General features: G+C 47.9%; 1 protein-coding gene across 2 annotated transcripts in view; it reads left to right on the top strand.

The window, feature by feature from the left end:
- The window catches only part of LOC147430150 (uncharacterized), a 75,009-nt gene that overhangs the window by 36,139 nt on the left and 18,960 nt on the right, over positions 1–19,910 (top strand). The window contains exon 2 of one of the 2 annotated variants that reach the window (XR_015185845.1): positions 17,811–18,375. The exons of the other annotated variant lie outside the window; for it this stretch is intronic. The gene's annotated coding sequence lies outside the window, so the exon portion shown is untranslated. The remainder of the gene's footprint in view (positions 1–17,810; positions 18,376–19,910) is intronic. 2 annotated transcript variants of the gene reach the window in all.

The raw sequence follows: 19,910 nt of genomic DNA, 5'->3' as shown, positions 1-19,910 counted from the left end.
TCTCATCCAAGGAGCCACCCTCCTTGGGAATGAGGTAGATCAGGCTCTCACTCATGCTGTCAGGCATCACTTCTGTGTGCAAAATGTACTGAAAAGCACTACAGAGATCTGGGCCAAGCAGGTCCCAGTACTCCAAGAAGAAGCTGGGAGTCAACCCATCCTCACCTGGACAGCTACCACGGGGGAGGGCCCTAAGAGCTGTGTGCAGCTCCTCAAGCTGAAGTGGCATCTCTAACCTCTGACGCATCTCCTCAATCACAAGACATGGCATCTGTGTCCAAACCTGCTCCCTGCATGCATCCTGCCACTCTGACTGAGGCTCAGCAGACAGTAGCTCACAGTAGAAGTCAGTAGCAACTGTACGCATATCCTCGGGCTCACAAGCAACTGACCCATCGGGCCTCCTCAAGTGATTGACCTTGGCATGCGAGTGCCGAGGTCCTACTGTCTCAAAAAAAACACCAGTCACTTTGTCACCCACCTGAGTCCACTGAGATGCCTGTCGGTGGAAAGCAAACTCATGACGCCTCTCCTCTGTGCTAGCAAGTTCCTGTCGAGCCTGCTGTAACTGCTCCTCCAACCATGGAGCGTGTGGATGCTGCTCCTGCATCCTCTGTAGTGAAGCAATGCCCCGTCTGAGACGCTGCTCCGCCTCTCTCGCTGCAGCCCAGCGAGCCAGAGACTCCTGAAGAAAAAAATGGCTAATCTGAGCTAAGCGTGAGGCCACTCTGTCTGCAGGAGAATCTTGTCTGTCCATGCCCTCTGTCCAGAGAGCCTCTACCCTCTCTCTGAGTGCTGAGTCCAACAAGACCCTCTCTGGGATGCGGAGCATCGTGCTCCCACTCCTCTGCCTGTCTGCCACTGTGAGGATCACTGGTGCATGGTCTGAGAAGGAGGTCCCTGCCAGGATGGCCACCGATCCTCCCAAGTCACTGAAGTGGTAACTAGTGTAGAAGCGATCTATCCGCGATAGATTCACTCCTCCACCTTGCGGTCCGATCTAGAGAAGGCAAGACTATTTGGGGGCCTCACAAAACCAGAATGCTGCCATGTATCCGAGACCCTCAAAATCATACACAACTTCTCCCAAACTGCCAACTCGACTCCATGCACAGTAGCATGGCTGCCACTGATCCTGTCAGAAGGGTCCTCCAACATGTTGAAGTCCCCTCCTATGCACCAATGATCTGCCTACGACAAAGACTCAACAATCTGTGACCAAAACTCTGCACGAGCACTCGCCACATTGGGCGCATAGATGTTCAGGAAACCCACAAGGACACCTTGAACCTGCATAGTAATCCATTGAGCCCTGCCTGGCACAATAATCGCTCTGCCCACAATGGCCTGCTGCAATGAGTCCGCAATAGTCATACATACCCCACTCTGGATGCCTCCAGGTCCAAAAGCAGCTGACCAAAAGGTATCATATCGTCCACGCAAAATCGCCGAATGCGGCTCACACAGATGGTGCTCCTGAAGCATAAGGAGATCAATCTCTCCTCCCACAAGGCAACGCTGAAGCTGTTGACGCAATCGGCCCTGCTGACGCTGAAATTGGGGCCCACTTAGTCCCTGCATGTTTCATGAGACGATCCTCATGGGGAGCGAGAGAGAACAGATGCTGCCGCAGCAGCTAGATGGGCTATCTTCGAGGCTGGCTTGGATGGGGAGTAATCCGCATCCGAGCGTCCTCTAGATAGGCGTGACTGCAGTGAGTGCCTAGCCCAAGCTCAAGTAGAGCGAGCCGTGCGTAAAGCAACCTCCTCTGTCCAGGAGTCCTCATGAATGAATACATAGCATGGCAAACACTGCGTATCAACAAAGAAGTACACCACAATGTGCCTACATCCTGTTGAGTCTGGGGGTGTCACCACAAACTTGGCCAATGGCCACAAAGTCTGCAGCATGTCTGTAACTCGAAGTTCTCCCATGTGGTGAGAGAACTCTAGGACCTGTGTATGCAGCCATGCCAACACTGAGTCGAGGGTCCACTCTGTCTCGGCCCTACCATAGAGGGGGAAGGAGAAACCAACTGCTGAGTCCAAGGTCTTTGTCTCCCTAGCGGCAAGGAACAAAGCATGGACCCTGAAGCAGGTTGCCTCATGGTTTGTTGAAGGATTGCCGAGAAAACGAGTGAAGCCGTAGTCAAAGAAGTCCCAGCGGCGCCGGATGTCAATGCTCGTCAGACCACGAGGGATAGCTGCAAGGGAAGATGTCTGTATCTGCAGAGGGGGCCGTAAGAAAGGCTGACCCTTTCTCGCTAGGCGACTCGTGGCAAAGGCGCTACCAAGAGATCTCCTAGCCGCCGAAGAAGGCCCTGCCCCTTGGGTCGACTATGGAACTGGAGTAGGAGGGGGGGGAGAAGGAGCTGGGGGGAGCGGTGGAGAAGAGGGGCGGGATGGGGCAACAGAGGTAGAGAGGCGAGGTGGAAAGGCAATGGGAGCAGAAGGCGGGGAGGAGGATGAGGAAGAGGGGGGGAACTCTGGGGGGGGGGGGGGGGGGGAGAGGCTATCGAGGGTGAAGCCGAGGTGGGGGCTGGAGCAGGGATCTCCTCCTGCTCAAGAGGACCAAAGGGGTTCCCCGTGGGAACCCACTGCTGCTGAGTAGGTGCCTGAGGGCCACTCTGAGTGTCAGGTTGACGCTGTGGCCCCTGTCGTCGTCTACCACAGGCCTGCTGCCACCCCTCCTCCGCTGGAGCCCCAGGCTCGGAGGGTGGCTCTGCATGTGGGCGCTGTGTCGCTGACTGTGGCTGCGGGCCAGCCCTGGCAGGCTGGGGTTGAGGCTGTGGTGCAGGTTGCGGCCTCCTCCGTGGACAGGCCTTCGCTAGATGGCCCATCTGTCGACAAATGAAGCACTGGTTCGGGAGGCCCGAGTACTCCACACTCTGTTTAAACCATCCCCCACTCACCCGAGGCAAAAGGATAACCTTTGGGAGCGTGTGGGTGTCTCTGACCAAAACTCGAACTGAGGGAATGCCAGCCTTGGCAGCTACTGATGCTGCCGTACGAGGTGTCTCCAGAACAGTCCCAATGGCTGAGCCGATCCTGGATAGAAGTGGTAAGTACTTCCTCCGTAAACCCGGAAAGAAGACCGAGATGGGGATTGTTACCATATACATGTGGTAGTGATGTGTGTGAACACACTAGGACCGCCGGGGCATTTTTTCCCTCTTTAGGAGGTTTTTTCCCCCGTGCATTGTATATACGCCCATCACTCTAGGGCTATCTATCTTTCCATTGCACACTAAGTAATACACTCTATTGTGTGCCTTGAGCTTCCTTCGTCTTCTCCAAGGTGTGTGTTTCTCTGCAACCCTAATTCCAACAATTGGTATCAGAGCAGGTCACGTCCTCCCGGGCTTAGTCGCCAGCTGCTCCAGTACACGCCTGCTCACTTTCTCCGATTTCAGTGAGCTTTGGCGAGCGTTCGCAGGTCTGCTCAGAATTTTGATTTGGGCTCATTTCGGCCTCCGTTTCCACTACAGGCAGCACTGCACAGGCTATTTCGTCATTTTGTGCAGAATTTCTGTCAGTGCCGTTTTCTGCATAACAGGTGCCTTACAGTCTTCTACGGTTTGTGCTATATAGCACAGGTTGTTCCCGCTCCGTTTCTCCTGTTTTCGGGCAGTTTTTACATCAGGTGCAGCATTTACCATGGCTGACAACAACAACACAGATGCGTTCAAGATGTTTGCTGCTGAGGACAGGTTGGATGGGGACAACTACCCTATGTGGGCTTATATGATGCAACATGTTCTTGTGTCAAAGGGTGTCTGGAACATTGTGCAGGGCATTGATGTACGTCCTGGTTCTGAGGATGTAGGCGATGTTGAGGATGTTGCAGGTCTTGCTGCAAGGATTGCAGCTGTTAGAGTTGTTTTGCCTATGGCAGAACAAGCTCGTTGGGATGTTAAGGATGCGCAGGCTCATGCATTGATTGCGTTGTCTGTGAAGCGCACCATTGTTCCTCACATCCGTTCAACAAAATCTGCAAAACAGGCTTGGGATATTCTAGCAGGTCTTTATGCAAGCCGCAATGAGGCTAAAATTGCTTTGCTGCGTAAAGAGTTGGAGTCGAAGATTATGCATGAGGAAGATGATATGGACACTTTCCTTGCTAGTGTCAAGGATATCAATGAGCAACTTATTTCTGCAGGTGAAGTCATTTCTGACAGTTCCCTTGTGCAGACTGTTCTTGATGCCTTACCAGATTCCTACCAGACTTTTGCTAGTACTTGGAGACTGATGACCCAAGGAAATCCTGAAGTTGTCAAGTTTGATGCATTATGCACATTGCTGTTGCAAGAGTCACTTTCCAGAAAAAACAGGACTAGGCAGCGTGCAGTTGAACAGGCTTTTATTGCTTCTCAAAGAAAGGGTGGTAACAACAATGCAGCCACTTCTTATGGTCTTGCTGCGAGTGGCAAAAATTATGTTCCTAATGCTTCTGCTGGCAGTACTTCGTCTGGTAATTCTGGTGATAAGGGCAAAAAGAAGATGCACTGCCATTATTGTAAAGCCAATGATCACTTGATCAAGTCGTGTCCTAAGTTGAAGGCCAAAGAGGCTAAGAAGAAAGAGGGTGGTTCCACTGCAATCGCTGGTTCCACTACAAATGCAGCCATTGTTGAGTCTTCTGTGAAAGGAGACTGTAATGCTGATGTTGATGCAGAATGGGCTTTTAGCGCAGAGTGCACTTACAATCCTGCTGTCCATGATGCATGCTTGTCAGTTGCTGCAGATTCACATGTGTGGTATTTCGACAGTGGTGCTACAAAGCACATTACCTCACATCGTGAATTGTTTACCTCTCTCGAGTCTGTCCCTCATGGGAATTCAGTCACTTGTGCCAACAACGCCTCTTATCCAGTTCAAGGAGTTGGAAAGATTGTGCTCACTGCTGCGAATGGCAGTTCCTTCACACTTGTTGATGCACTTTATGTACCTGGGATCAAGAAGAATCTCTTGTCTGTATTCGCACTTGCTAGACTTGGACTTGTAGTCAAATTTGTGGATGACAGATGTACAGTTCATGATCTCAGTTTTGGTGATGAAATTGTTGCATCTGGGCTTTTGTGCCGTGGGCTGTATAAGCTCACTTTGTATGACAAGTGTGGACAAAATTTTGCAAATGCTGTTGTAGATTCAAGGGCTATTTCAGATGCAAAACTTTGGCATGCACGTTTTGGTCATCTGAATTTTACCAGTTTGCTGCGTTTGCAGAAATCTGATATGGTTGCTTCTTTGCCACCTCTTGAAGCACCTGTCAAACATGTTTGTGAAGGCTGTATTTTGGGTAAGATGCAGCGTTCTAAGTTTCCAAAGGATGGTTCAGTTCGGGCCACATGCAGGTTGCAGCTTGTGCATAGTGATGTTTGTGGGCCCATGCAAACTCCGTCCTTGGGCAATTACCTGTACTTCGTGACTTTCATTGATGATTACTCCAGGCATGCATGGGTATTTCCGCTTAAAGCGAAGTCCGAAGTTTTTATGTGCTTCAAACAATTTCTGGCTATGGCTGAAAATGTCTCGAAATGTACTATGGGCACCCTCCGTTCCGATCGAGGGGGGGAGTATATGTCTCATGAATTTAATGCATTTCTGGCTAGTCGTGGGATAAAACACCAATGTACAGTGTCTTATACGCCTCAGCAAAATGGTGTTGCTGAGAGGAAAAACAGGTCACTGACGGAAATGGCACAATGTATGGTCAAAAGTCAAGCTTTACCGCATTCTTTTTGGCTTGAGGCCATCATGTGTGCCACTTATGTACTAAACAGGTGTCCTACGAAAGCTTTGCAGTCTATTACTCCATATGAAGCATGGCAGGATAGAAAGCCTTCTATTGAGCACATGCGTGTTTTTGGCTGTTTGGCGTATACTTTGGTGCCACAAGTGCAGCGCAGAAAATTGGATGATAAGGCTGTCAAATGTATTTTTGTTGGTTATAGTGCTGAAAGCAAAGGTTACAGTTTGTATCATCCGCAAACAAAACGTATTCTGGTTTCTCGGGATGTAGTGTTTGTGGAAGATTCTGTTCAGCCCTTGTTGTCATGTACTAGAGCAGTAATGTAAGCTCACAGGACATTTATGACACTTTGTTGCCTCTTTTCAGTGGTGGAAATACGAATGTAAGTTCCAATGAGGCAAATGTACAGCCTATGGGGGTTTCTGAAAATGTTTTAGATCAGCCTATTACTGATGCAGATGTACATGATGTACTTGATGAGGAAAGGACTGAAAATGAGCAGGCTAGAGGTATGCCAAAATGGCTGGTGCACACTTTGCGTGACAGTAAATTGGATGCACCTTTGTCTAGTCGTACTTGTTCAGGCTCTCGCCATGCATCTTTTTCATCAGATTGTTATGCTTTGGCTGTGTCTAGTTTACATGATGTTGAGGAACCTCTGTCTTTTGATGAAGCACAGAATTCAGAAAATTGGATGGCTGCCATGCAATCAGAATATGATGCACTTATAGAAAATGACACATGGACGTTATGTGATTTGCCTCCTGGCAAAAAGGCCATTGGTACAAAGTGGGTTTACAAGTTGAAACGCAAACCGGATGGTGAGATCGATCGCCATAAGGCTCGACTTGTTGCAAAGGGTTATGCACAGCAAAAAGGCATAGATTATGAAGAGACTTTTGCTCCCACTTGTCGTATGACTACTGTGTGTTTGCTATGTGCATTGGCAGCTCATTTTGGTTGGGATGTACATCAATCAGACATTGTTACTGCTTTCTTGAATGGTGACATATTTGAGGAAGTTTATGTAATGCAGCCTCGCGGTTTTGTCATAAAAGGACAAGAGGACAAAGTGTGCAAATGTAACAAGGCTTTGTATGGGTTGAAGCAATCTCCTCGTGCTTGGTATGAGAAAGCTGACACTCATTTGGTCAAACAAGGCTTTCGTAACAGTCCAACAGAAAGCATATTGTATGTAAAGCGTGAGGGTGATGTATTTCTCATCGTGGTTCTTTATGTTGATGATTTGCTGATCACTGGACCAAATGAGAGACATATTGCTGAATTTAAGGCTGATTTGAATGCTACTTTCAAGATGAAAGATTTGGGGTTGTTGCATCATTACTTGGGTATACAGTTTAAGCAGTGTGATGGTGGTATTGCCTTGTGTCAGAAAAGTTACATAGAGACATTGCTATGTAAGTTTGGACTTGAGGATTGCAAACCTATTGCCACTCCCATGGAAACAGGTTTGAAGTTGAGTCTACATGATGCTGGCGATCCTGCTGATGTCACTCTTTACCAAACTGCTGTTGGCTGCCTCATTTATGTATGCAACACGAGGCCGGATATTCAGTTTGCAGTTTCACAGGTCAGCAGATTTATGCATAGCCCAGGGTCTAAGAATTGGCAGGCTGTCAAGAGGATTTTCCGCTACCTTAGTGGCACGTTACATCTTGGCTTGTTTTATCCCAAGGGGGGATCATTGCCGCCAGACTTACATGCTTTTTCGGACTCAGATTGGGCTGGTTGTTTTGACACGAGAGTGTCCACAAGTGGTTTTTGTTTCATGCTTGGCAGTTCATGTATATCATGGTTGAGCAAGAAGCAACCTACTGTGGCCACTTCGAGTTGTGAGGCTGAGTACAGGGCAATCTTCACAGCTACGGTTGAGTGTGTATGGCTCAGACGCCTTATGGCTGATTTGGGTGTTGGACAGGACACTGCCAACACTATCTACACTGACAGTCAGAGCGCATTGGCAGTTGCGAGAAACCTAGTTTTTCATGCTCGCACAAAGCACATTGAGGTGCATTACCACTATGTCAGGGAGAGGCTCTCAGCAGGAGAGATCAGCTTGGCTTATGTGCCAACACAGGACAACCTTGCAGATCTTTTCACAAAGGCATTGTCTCGTGAGAAGCTTGAAGCTTTCCGCAAAGCTTTGGGCTTACTCCCCTTTGTGGACTGATCCTGTCCTCAGGGCATGGCACTTTCCTTTACTCATGTGCCAGCTCTCGTTCACAGCATCACTCCAGCGGGGATTTGTTACCATATACATGTGGTAGTGATGTGTGTGAACACACTAGGACCGCCGGGGCATTTTTTCCCTCTTTAGGAGGTTTTTTCCCCCGTGCATTGTATATACGCCCATCACTCTAGGGCTATCTATCTTTCCATTGCACACTAAGTAATACACTCTCTATTGTGTGCCTTGAGCTTCCTTCGTCTTCTCCAAGCTGTGTGTTTTTCTCTGCAACCCTAATTCCAATAGGGATGTCTGCCTCCTCTACTAGAACATCCGAAGCTGGGTCGAAACCATGTCTCCACTGTCGAAAGTGGGCACGTGATGTTCGGATGGCCAGTGGACTCATAGCTATGACCTTGGACGCCATCTCGGAGGTCTCAAACTCGATTTGATAGTAACCCCGTCGAGAATCTGTACATCCAAGATCTTGCCCACCTCTGCGAGAAGGCGGGCCTGGAGAAGGTCTCGCAGCTCTCCTCTGCTAGGTCGGGTGCCGAGAATCTTGCAGATGACCGAAGTCGCCTGCAATCGCTCTACCTCTGCGGCAAGGCTCGCTTGCTCTGTCGGCGAGAGAGCAAGTTGAATGGTGGGCTCAACGGGGTCGGGCGAGGGGGCTTCGGGCGAGTCCCTCTGTGGCGAAGCTGGAGCCTCCATTTGTGTCTACTACTGTGTCGGAGAAAGAGTGGGTAAAGCAGTTTTTCCGCAAAGGGACCCCAGCAAGCACTGTCGAAGAACCAGCACTGCCAAAGCCAATCGATAGAAGAAACCACGGCGTGAGAAGAAAAAACAGTACGAAATGAGCCACGCGCTGGGGGGGGGGGGGGGGGGGTTTCAGTGAATGAAGAGGGGTGGGGGAGGCCGGGACAGGGAGCGTAGCGAGGCGAGGGTGAGGGCAGCGAAACAAAGGGGGGGGCAGCGAGCAGCGGGGGCTGAGGGCTGGCAGGCAGGGGCAGCGCAGTGGGCAGCGGGCAGCGGGGGCTGAGGGCGGGCGGGCAGGGGGAGCGGCAGGGCAGCGCAGTGGGCAGCGGGAGCGGGGGCTGAGGGTGGGCGCAAGAGGAGGGGCAGGCGACAGGGGGGGGGGGGGGTAAGCACTAGGGAGTTCAGGTGCGAGGGGGTGAGCGGCAGCAGCAGCGAGCCCGTCGTTCAGCTCCTAGCGCGTCGGTACTTAGAGTCGGTGTCTACTGAAATGGTTTATGGCCTGTGTCTGTTTTGCAGGTGTAATCGAGGGCGATTACAATTCTTTCAAGAAGGGGGTATGTCACAAAGTGCTTACGTGGCATGACCCCACCTAATAAAGTTGTCCCAGCTTATGGCCAAGGGACGAGGTTCCCAAGGGACACAAAGATCTTAAAAATTGCGTAGAAGCCTGCTGTTGTGGCATCTGTACGGACGCCGCAGATGGCCCTCTTTCTTGGATGCCTGTGTGAAGGGCTGACTGTTGATGTGGTTGTACGGATTTCCGCAGATTGCGCTGACAGTGCTGACGTGATTGTACGAATTTTCACAAGGTGTGCTGATTGTCTTTTTTGGTAGCTTTTGGGATTAAGTTGCTTTTGAGTTTTCATGCTTTTGGGACTCTGCTTTTAGCACCCCTTGTAATGTTTATAAGTGACCCATGGGGGGCTCACTTCTCAGAGTCTGAGAGCGAGCACTGCGGCAGTTGTACTTTGGTCAAAGATTAATATAAAAGAAATACCGAAAGGGACGCCAATCTTTGGGGCCAATCTCTCTTGGCATGGAACTACGCCGGGCCGTGTCGACTCTTGAATTGTGAACTGTTTTGAAGTGAATCTCTATTGTGTCGCGACAAAATCTAGACTTGGGGTGTCCAAGTTTGTTACAAATGTCGGGGCGAGAAGGTGTACAACCATGTCCGGGCTGTCCGAGAGCACTAGCACCCCGACTGGACGTAGAAACCAATGCAGAAGCAGCCGCAGAGGCGTCTGAGGTGGCTATGTCCTGAATGCGTGAAGCTATCTGCTCCACAGCGGGTAAGAACTCCTCCCAAGTGATAGGTGAGGATAGGATCAGAAAATCACGCCGAATAGAACGCCAAAAGACTCCGAAGTAGAGGGTAAGTGATGGGAGAGGCAAGGGAAACCTGAAGGGATGCCGATGAAGCAAAGTCGAGGTGCTGTCCAAACCTGAAATTGCAGCAAAAGGGAGCTTGGCACCTTGCGAGAAACGCCGGGGTTTGAGCAAAACGCCAAGTGATGGACACCGGATACCGAGGAGGTAAGGTGAGGGCTGTAAATGCACCAAAACAGCAAGTAAGTGATCGGGAAGATGCCGGTAGGTCACGTGGCTATCAGCTTCCAAGTGAGGAGACGAAGGGGCAAAGAGCGGGGCTCCGGCTGTCCAAGATCGCAAGAAGGAAAGGCTCAAGCAGAGGGTAAAAACGCTGGTCCAAAGGCTGCCTGTCTGCCAAAAACTCAAGGCCAAAGGGCTGCCCTTTTGGAACAAAAATCCCTAGGCCAAGTGCTGGCTGAAAAAAAACGCTGGTGCAGATTGCTCTCCTGCAAAAGACGCCAAGTTAGATGGCTGAAAAACGCTGATGCAGAGGAGAGGATAGCAAGTGGTGATGAGGTAGAATGAGGGAGGGCGAGAGCAAAGATATGCAGAAGAGGTTGTTCGCCACCAAAAACGCTAGGCTGGTTGTGAAAAACACAGGTCCTAAAAAACGCTGGTGGAGCTGACGTAATTCTCCGCGTTGAAATCCTCCGCAAAGTCCTCCCACGGGTAGGCGATGGTAGATCCTCAGGCCTAGAGCTCTGATACCATGTCAGAGTGTGCAGCGGAAGGTGGAGAGAGAAAGAAAGACAATGGCGATCAACACAAGAGAGAGAAATGGAAAAGGCTGGCAAGCCTCAATAACTCCAGACGACAAACTATTGTGTACAAGACAAGATGAGATGAATGGGAGAGTGCAGCCTCCCCCTCCTATATATAGGAGAATAGGAGGAGGTAGGGCAAACCAGAAATCCCAACGACCTAGCACAAAAACCCATGAATATGGAAACAATGGAAAACGGCTAGAATAGGTCTGGCTCGGCAAAGTGCTGAGCAAAACCCTAAATCTGCGTGAAGATCCCTGTCTAGCAGGTGTACGGGTGGCCAACCCACAACCAAGGGCCAGTGCACGTGATGTGTGTGAAGCATGTAGGCTGGGTGCGAAGTATATGGAGATGAAGAATCTAACAGAACCGACATCTCTGATGCGTCATAGGATTGGTGACAGAGCATTGCGAAGGAGATTGTACCTGTAACAGACTTGGACACTCCAAGTCAAGAATCAATTGCGACAGCACCAAATAACCACTTCAAAACAATTAACAGATCACAATAGATTTACATTGGCCCGGCGGAGTTCCGTGCCTAGAGTTATTGGCCCCAAAAACTGGCGCCCCTTTCCGATGGAGTTCTGCGCCTAGAGATATTGGCCCCAAAGACTGGCACCCCTTTCGGTATTTCTTTATGTATTAAATCAATGTCAAAGTACAAAGAGCGGTTAGGGTTTCACTCTTAGATTCTGCGTCCAGATGCTCTGCAGAGTGAGCCCTAAACCGTTTACTTAAAGGTTACAAGGGATGCCCAAAAGCAGAGCCCCAAAAGCTTTCAGTTCAAAAGCAAAATTCTCTCTCTCTCTCTCTCTCTCTCTCTCTCTCTCTCTCTCTCTCTCTCTCTCTCTTCTCTCTCAAGAGAGCCAAAAATAAAGCAAACCAGCTCTCTCTCTCTCCAATTCAACTTGCGTAGCCAAAAGCTCAAGAAAATTGCGTCGCTTGCTGCTTTTTCCCAGCTCCGCAAATTCCGGAAATACTGTATTGCTACCACGTGGCATATCAGCCGCCAGATTAGGGTTTCCAGCCACTTTAGGGTTTCAGCCAGTAGTTAGGGTTAGGGTTTCCAGAAATTAGGGTTTTTGTAAATTAGGGTTTTTGGCAGAAATTAGGGTTTCTGCTGTCGGTAGCCGCGTCATCACTCTGTGACATACCCCCCTCTTGAAAGCATTGTAATCGACCGCGATTATGCCTGCAAAACCGACAGAAGCCATAAACCGTCTTAGCAGACACTGATTGTTAGTACCTACGTACTAGGAACACACATCTAGCACATGTTCCAAATTGACAGTCACATCACACGACATCACAGGACATCACTAGACATTACAGGACATCACATGACATTCAACATTCATTCGGATCTTAGAGCATGATTTATCGGCAATGTAGCTAGCAATCGCATCTAGGTCCAATCTGGACCTCATCGATGTCGGATTGACTAACCCCTATTGCAACCGTGTCTATTCCAGATCAATCAGACCAAAATGCTGCAGTCATTTCGTCTATCAGTTCTTGCACTCAAAAGAAGTCAAGAACAAATCAGTATCATAATCAGGAATTCCATATCATAAAGTCATTCAGCAGAATACTGTGAGCTCTCAGTATCCCTGAAGCTCAAAGAGGCATCAATGACTTTAGTATCAAAATCGAGGCATGTGTTGACAAAGGAGCAGAGTAACTTCCCTCTTGTGCATCCCACTGCACCAGATCTCCGGCCAAGCTGAATTCTGGGTTCCATTTGGAGTAGACTATGCTAAACCAAAAACATCGAGGTAAAGTTTCACAATCCGAGGAGTATCTGCTAGGTCCTCCTCCTCCATCCACTTCGCATCAAATGCAGGATAGTTCTTGAACTTAACCAAGAACCGGCTTCGGACTTTACCTTTCTTCGTATCCTTATGTGCCAAAATCTGTTCAGGAACAAGGATCTCCTAGTTTTCTTCCACTTCGGGTTGCTCATCAGGCTCCCCATCATCAGGCACATCACCTTTAAAAGGTTTCAAGAGACTCACATGGAATGCATTGTGAATCCTCCAAGTATCTGGCAGTTTCAGTCGGAAGGAGACACATTTATCTTTTCAGTGATCTGGAAAGGTCCGTAGTATCGCATACTAAGCTTTGGAAAAAGCCTCTCCTTTCCCTTTTTCTTTCTCAAGCTGCCTTCTTAAAACGTAAGAGCACCCAATCATCCTCCTTCAATTTCAAATTGTGACGATGGCGATCTACTGCCTTTTTCTGTCGTTCTTAAGACTTCTGCAAAGTCTCGCGAACCTTGGCAAAAGCCGTATCTAAGTCTTGCGTATATTCATCCGCTTCAAAAATCTTATCTTTTGTGCAAAGGAAGGGTGGAACCTTCGCAGCACCTTCAACAATCTCAAATGGCGCCTTCCCCGTCGAAGAGTGGATCGTGTTATTGTAGGCAAATTCCACCAAAGGTAAGTACTTTTCCCATTGAGTCTTCTGATCCGAGATGACTTCAATAAATCTAAAACCACTGAATTGGCAATCTTAGATTGCCCGTCAGTCTGCAAGTGGAACGATGACGAGAACTGCAACCGCGTGCCAATGTTCTCCCAAATTGCCTTCCAAAACAAACTCGTAAATCTGGGGTCTCTGTCGGAGAGAATCGTCTCAGGCATGCCATGTAATCGGAAAATCATCATGACCATTTTGTGTTCTTGGGAGATCAAAAATGAAATCCATTGCAATACTTTCCTAGGGGCGGGTGGGTATGGGTAAAGGCTGTAACAATCCCTGTGCCTTATGCGTGTCAAACTTGACCTTCTGGCATACTTAGCAAGTGCGCACAAACTCTTCCACATCCTTTTTGAGTCTCGGCCAAAAGAAGTATCTCTCTACCTCTTTCATGGTGGTAGCAATGCCGCGGTGATCCGTAAAAAGGTGGATAGTGGCATTCAGTCATAACCTTTTCCCTCAACGGCTGTTTAACGCACAAGATGGTTTTTCTCATCAAGTAGCCTTCCCGAATGGAGTATCCTGCTAGTGTCTCCCCATCCCGTATCCGTGTGAAAACGTCTGCAAAATCTGTATCTTTGGCATATTGGTCGACCATATCATCGAAGCTCCTATGATGTATCGCGGAAATAGCCAGAACCAACGGTTTTCGAGACAAAGCATCTGCCACCACATTCTTCTGTCCGTGCACATGGACAATCTGGAAGTGAAACTGTGGCAAGATGTTCGCCCACCGCATCTGCTTTTTCGAAAATTGCTTGTGTGACAAGAAGTAGCGCAAACTCTGATGGTCTGTAAAGACAGTAAAATCCGCTCCGAGTAGGCAATGCCGCCATTGAGTAAAAGCATGGATAACCGCCAAAAGCTCTTTCTCATAAATCTATGCTGTCATCTCCGGCCTTGAGAACAATCGGCTCTCGTAAGCAATGACATGGCCTTCTTGCATTAAGACCGCACCCAGACTACGACCACAAGCATCACAATATACTTCAAATGACTTCTGCAAGTCCGGCAAAGTCAAAACTGGTCGCGTAGTCAATTTCTCTTTCGATGTCTGAAAGGCAGTCACCTCTGAGGGTCCCCACGAGAAAGGGACTCCTTTCTGTGTCAAGATATGCAAAGGGGAAGCAACCTCTGCAAACTTTTGTATGAACCGCCTGTAGTACGATCACAGTCCCAAGAAGCTTCTAACTTCATGGACATTCTTCAAATTGGGCCAATCACGTATACTCTCTATCTTGGCCGGATCCATTTGCACTCCTGCTGCTGAGACAATGTGTCCCAAAAAGTGTATCTCTGGTAGGAATTTGCATTAATCACTAACTTGTGATCTCGTAATGCCTGAAAGACCTGAACCAGATGATCTCTGTGTTCTGCCTCATTCTTGGAGAAAACAATGATATTATCAAAGAAAGTGCCAACAAATAGCCTGTACTCTTGAAAAATCCTGTCCATCATTCGGCTAAATGTCGTAGGAGCATTGGTTAAGCCAAAAGGCATCACCAAAAACTCAAATAACCCAAAAGTCGTCCGGAAAGTTGTCTTGTAGACGTCTCTCCGCGCGATTTTGATTTGATGATATCCACTCCACTCTTCAGATCAATCTTGCTAAAGCACGAGGATCCCTGTAATCTGTCGAGTATATCATCGATCCTAGGAATCGGAAATCTGTTCTTGATGGTGATTTTGTTGAGAGCTCTAAAATCGATGCACATTCTCCAAGATCCGTCTTTCTTCAAAACCACCAACATTGGAGAGCAATATGGTGAAGTACTAGGCTGGACAAGACCCTTTTCCAAGAGGTCTTTCACTTGGTTCATAATCTCTTCGTTCAGTGATCGGCTCACACGGTAAGGTGGCCGATTCGGTGGCGTGCTTTCAGGTATCAGATCAATGGTATGATCTTCAGGCCCTCTAAAAAAACAATCGGCGTGAGTGTGGAGAAAAATCTTGGCGTTCTTTTGTTCAGGTCAAAACGTATTTGATGTTTATCCATCGTTCAGTTCTCTCCCAAAAGAATGCGTAAAGAAACTGAAGTTCATCAAGTACAATCTCTGAGCCCTTCATTTGTCAAAGTTGCTTTCTCGGCCCGATAGTCAACCATGGCGTAGTTCTTGTGGTACCAAGGGATTCCGAGTGGAACGTCACTCGCGTGCCTTGAACTCCTGTTATTGCAAACGAAGTTTACCAATGCTCAGTGTAATGGCAACATTCCGTATCCGGGTGCCAGTCGAACTACCTCCGCCTGTGGCGTCAGTCTGTCGGGCGTAATTCCAAATCGAGCCGCCAATTTCAAGTGAAAAGAAGTTGGCCTTGGCTCCTTCAAAAGAGCTTCATGATCCTTCACTTTGCCCTAAAAGCGGCAAAGTTTGTACTTCATTCATTTGATTCGATGCAGGTCCCACGCCATGTGGTACCAGCTCTGCTTTTTATCTGCCTTTTCTGCCACGTCTCTCAGCTGCTTTTGAACTTTCTGGCCTTTCTTCATCTTGTTCATTCAGTGCCTTGCTAGGGTACTTTGCGGAGATATGTCCATGTTCCCCGCATCCAAAGCACTTCCCCTCCTTGATGAAGCGAGCTCTCTCCTCAGGAGTAAGCTTGGGTCGTGCATCCTTCTTTTTTGGGTTGCTCTTTCTCTTTCTACTTTCATTCGCTGAAGTCTGTTTGGCTCGTTGTGTCATGACCTCATCGGTGGGGTAGGTCAGACTGCCAGAGTGAATGGCAAAGCCCCGTTTTGCATGACTGATCAACTCCTGAATAGAAGCTGACTTCTGTTCCAAGCAGTGATCTCGGATCTCTGTAGGTAGACCCAAGGTAAACCGCTCAATGTGTTCTCTGAACGAGATCTTCTTGAATGAAGAGGGAGGTAGAAAAGAGCTCCAGAATCTCTCCTAGTAAGCATTTATTGTATCTTTCTTGGTCTTCCGAAGATGGACACCGTGTTATTCTAAGAAAAAGAAGAAGAAGAAGAAGAACTGGGTACTCCTTCAAATCGAAGACGCTTCTTCTGTTTCTTTGCCTTGTCAAACGTCGATTGACAACCCAAATAACCCGGGAAGTCAGTGCCTTTCTTCTCTTTTTGCCGTGCTTTTAGCTTTCTTTTGCGCGTCAAAAAGCTGAGCAATCCGTGCATCAACCACCTCTTCTAATTCTTTCTCTGAATATTGCTTTTGATCAGAAGGTTTCTTGAGAGCGGGTTTCGGGGGTGGTGTTGTGGTTTTCTGCCACTTCGCATGCACTTCCTGAAAAGAAGTCTCGCTCATATATTTTGCTAGTTTCGGATCCTTTGCAAAACTGAGCATCGTCTTTGTTGCATCGCCGATCAATTGACGTCGCTTCATCTCTCTTTGCTCTGCTTGAGTAGGCCGAGGCGGGCCGTACTCTCTGCCGGAATCTTCGTTGTGATCCCTGCCCACATCTCCAGATGATGAGGGAGTCGACTGATCCTTGCGTGAAGCCATCACAATAGATTTACATTGGCCCGACGGAGTTCCGTGCCTAGAGATATTGGCCCCAAAGACTGGCGCCTCTTTCGGTATTTCTTTATGTATTAAATCAATGCCAAAGTACAAAGAGCGGTTAGGGTTTCACTCTCAGACTTTGCGTCCAGATGCTCTACAGAGTGAGCCCTAAACCGTTTACTTAAAGGTTACAATGGATGCCCAAAAGCAGAGCCCCAGAAGCTTTCAGTTCTAAAGCAAAATTCTCTCTCTCTCTCAAGAGAGCCAAAAATAAAGCAAATCAGCTCTGTCTCTCTCTCCAATTCAACTTGCGTAGCCAAAAGCTCAAGAAAATTGCATCGCTTGCTGCTTTTTCCCAGCTCCGCAAATTCCGGAAATACCGTACTACTGCCACGTGGCATATCAGCCGCTAGATTCTGGTTTCCAGCCACTTTAGGGTTTCAGCTAGCAGTTAGGGTTAGGGTTTCTAGAAATTAGGGTTTTGCATATTAGGGTTTTTGGCAGAAATTAGGGTTTGCAGGAAATTAGGGTTTCTGGCAGAAATTAGGGTTTCTGCTGTCGGTAGCCACGTCATCACTTTGTGACAGTACTGTAAGTTCGGTGAGAAAGGACTAGGTGATGGGTATTCTTGATGCGTCACATGGCGGGTGAGAGGGACATCGAAAAGGGAGTATTCCATAGTCGGGAGGAAATTCTGAATTGTGTTACAATTGTGCACAAGGATGATCAAGCACTTGAATGAAGATGGTTCGGAGGAAACTTCGAGGAAAAACAGATCCTTTCTAAGAAAACGGGTTGCTTTTCCGCAAAGAGGTCGATGTGAGCATTGCATCTGTGCATGAGACTACATCTAGGGACGCTTGGGTTGTGATTGTGTAAGCATTGTTTTCAGCTTATAAGATTTTATTGAGTTTTTAACAGGTTCATACCATTTTTAAAATAGGCAAGCCGTCCACTTAATAAGTGGGTGGCCAGTTTAAACAAAGGGGTACTAATTTTTATTATTATAAAAAACCAGTGCTATCTCTCTTGCAGTGCACGATCTCTCTCTCTTTTTGGCTGATGTGCAAGCGATTTCTCTCCCTCAAGCTTTGGCGCCCGTCCCCCTCCCCTATTCCTGCCGGCGGCTAGGAGCTATAAAGGTGAAGTCTTTCCCATTCTCAGACACAGAGAGAAGAAAAAAAGCCAGCGCTAAGGATCAACACTTGCTGCTGCCGATTTTCATCCAAGACGATGGTGCTTGCGGCAGGAGAACAAGGTGCCAAAGACTCCAGTATGCTGCCACAGATTTCAGCCGTGAAGAAGACGTCGCTGGTGATGCTTATGGCTGCCCCATGTGTACGAGAGGTCGTCAGGACCCACTAGGCGAGTTCCATCGTGAAGAAGTGCCTATGGAGAGTGTTTCCATCCTGACAAGATGCTGCTTTTCTCTGTTTTCAGTCCATAAACGTTGTAGATAGGGCTGATTTATGAGAAGGAACCTGAGAACACACCTCTTTTGTGTGTAGGATTGGAAGTGAAGGTTCTTTGCGACGATATCTCCTTCGAGAAGTTGCTTTTTCAAGAATCGAGCTGCGTTGCGAGGGTCGAGACTTCGAAGGTAAGCTTTTTCATGTTTTGATCTCCTAAGTATTTGTTTGCAGGAGTACTTTGCGAGGGAGTAGGAGCCAAAGTAACAGGGAACGGGTGGGGAAGGGGGCCATCCGTTCCCGGAATACGTTCGCAAGAGGGTCTTCTTGGCGAAAACGGAGACGCTCACGGAACGGTGGCCTGTTCTAGACAGTAGCCGGAACGCTAGCCGCAATGGCCCCCAAAACAGGCAGAATGCCATGTGGAACACGCAACGGCCGGCCGGGCGGAACGACAGTTTGACTTAAGAGATTGTTCACACCGGCTATTCCTGCCAATCCCAGGTGCCTATAAAACCACTCAACGTTTTCTCTCTGTCTCCTAGTTTCACCAATGCTAGCTATTCAAGTCTCCACCATCGAGAATCTGCAGGTGATTGTGTGAAGCCAGCGTGCAAAGGTCGCTTTTCCGCACTTGGAGGGTCAAGTACCGATTGTCAATATGCTCTATGAGTTGTTTTGCGTTTGCACTTTTGCACCTTTGCAGGTACTCCGTTACGGAGGAGGAGCAAGGAGGCCTCGGCTTGCGCTTAGGAATTTTGGAAACAGAATCGGGAACCGTCTGTAGATTTTCACACTCCGTGTGTAGAGGGAATTGAGAGCTCGTCTCTCGCAATTTCCCACATCGGAAGGAATTGTGTAATGATTGGCTAACCGTTCAAGATTGAAAGAACTACCTTTGGGAGAACATTATTGGGAACATACGTTCAAAGAACGCTATGGCTAGAACTTAAGGTTTTGCAAGCCATCATTGATGCTTGCGAAGTGAGAAAAAATTCTTGATGATCGTCGTACGGATGAGACGTTAATGGGTGTCAAGTAGACATTGCCGGTGCTAACAACCGGCAAAAGGAAAACGTGAAAGATGTGCCACAGTGCACAAAGGATCATCAGATCGGAACAATTGGTCTACACTGAGCAAAGGCCTAGAACAACAACTTTCTCTAGTGAGATGGCGGACTCTGTTTGCCAAAGGAAGATCTCCTCACATGAGATTAATGCTCTATGATTTGGACATTCCGTATGCGGGAGGATACAAATGGTTTAATATCCTCAAGACCATACACACAAATTACGCACAAGCACAGATACCTAGATTGATTTCTAGGAGGATTATTCTTCTCGGGGTTGAGGAGGAGGAATTGAATCTACATGACTTGTAAGATAGATGATTAGTGAAAGATATCCTCGAGGAACTAGAGTCAAGACATAATTTCTCCTAATGGAGTTGAGTACCCCATCTACTTTCAAACCGGTAAGTATTTGAGTTATTGAATTTTTGTTTAATTGAACCTTTAAGTTCTCTTTTGAGAAAGAACCAGCTTACCTCTGGTGTTCACCGGGCAGTTCAGTTGGACCTCTACAGTTGAGAACATCTGTTTATAAATGAAAGGGATGTTGCTAAATTAGCTTTATCTGACACAAAATAAATTTAAATGAATTATTGAATTTATAAGTGAAAGGGTTTTCCCGCTTTGGACACTAGGAAAAATAACTCTAAGTAAAT

Source organism: Adiantum capillus-veneris, chromosome 22, assembly GCF_014529385.1.
Source record: "Adiantum capillus-veneris isolate H3 chromosome 22, ASM1452938v2, whole genome shotgun sequence".
Classification (NCBI taxonomy): domain Eukaryota; kingdom Viridiplantae; phylum Streptophyta; class Polypodiopsida; order Polypodiales; family Pteridaceae; genus Adiantum; species Adiantum capillus-veneris.
Note: the sequence above shows the minus strand (reverse complement) of the source record. Positions and strands in the feature narration are given on the sequence as shown.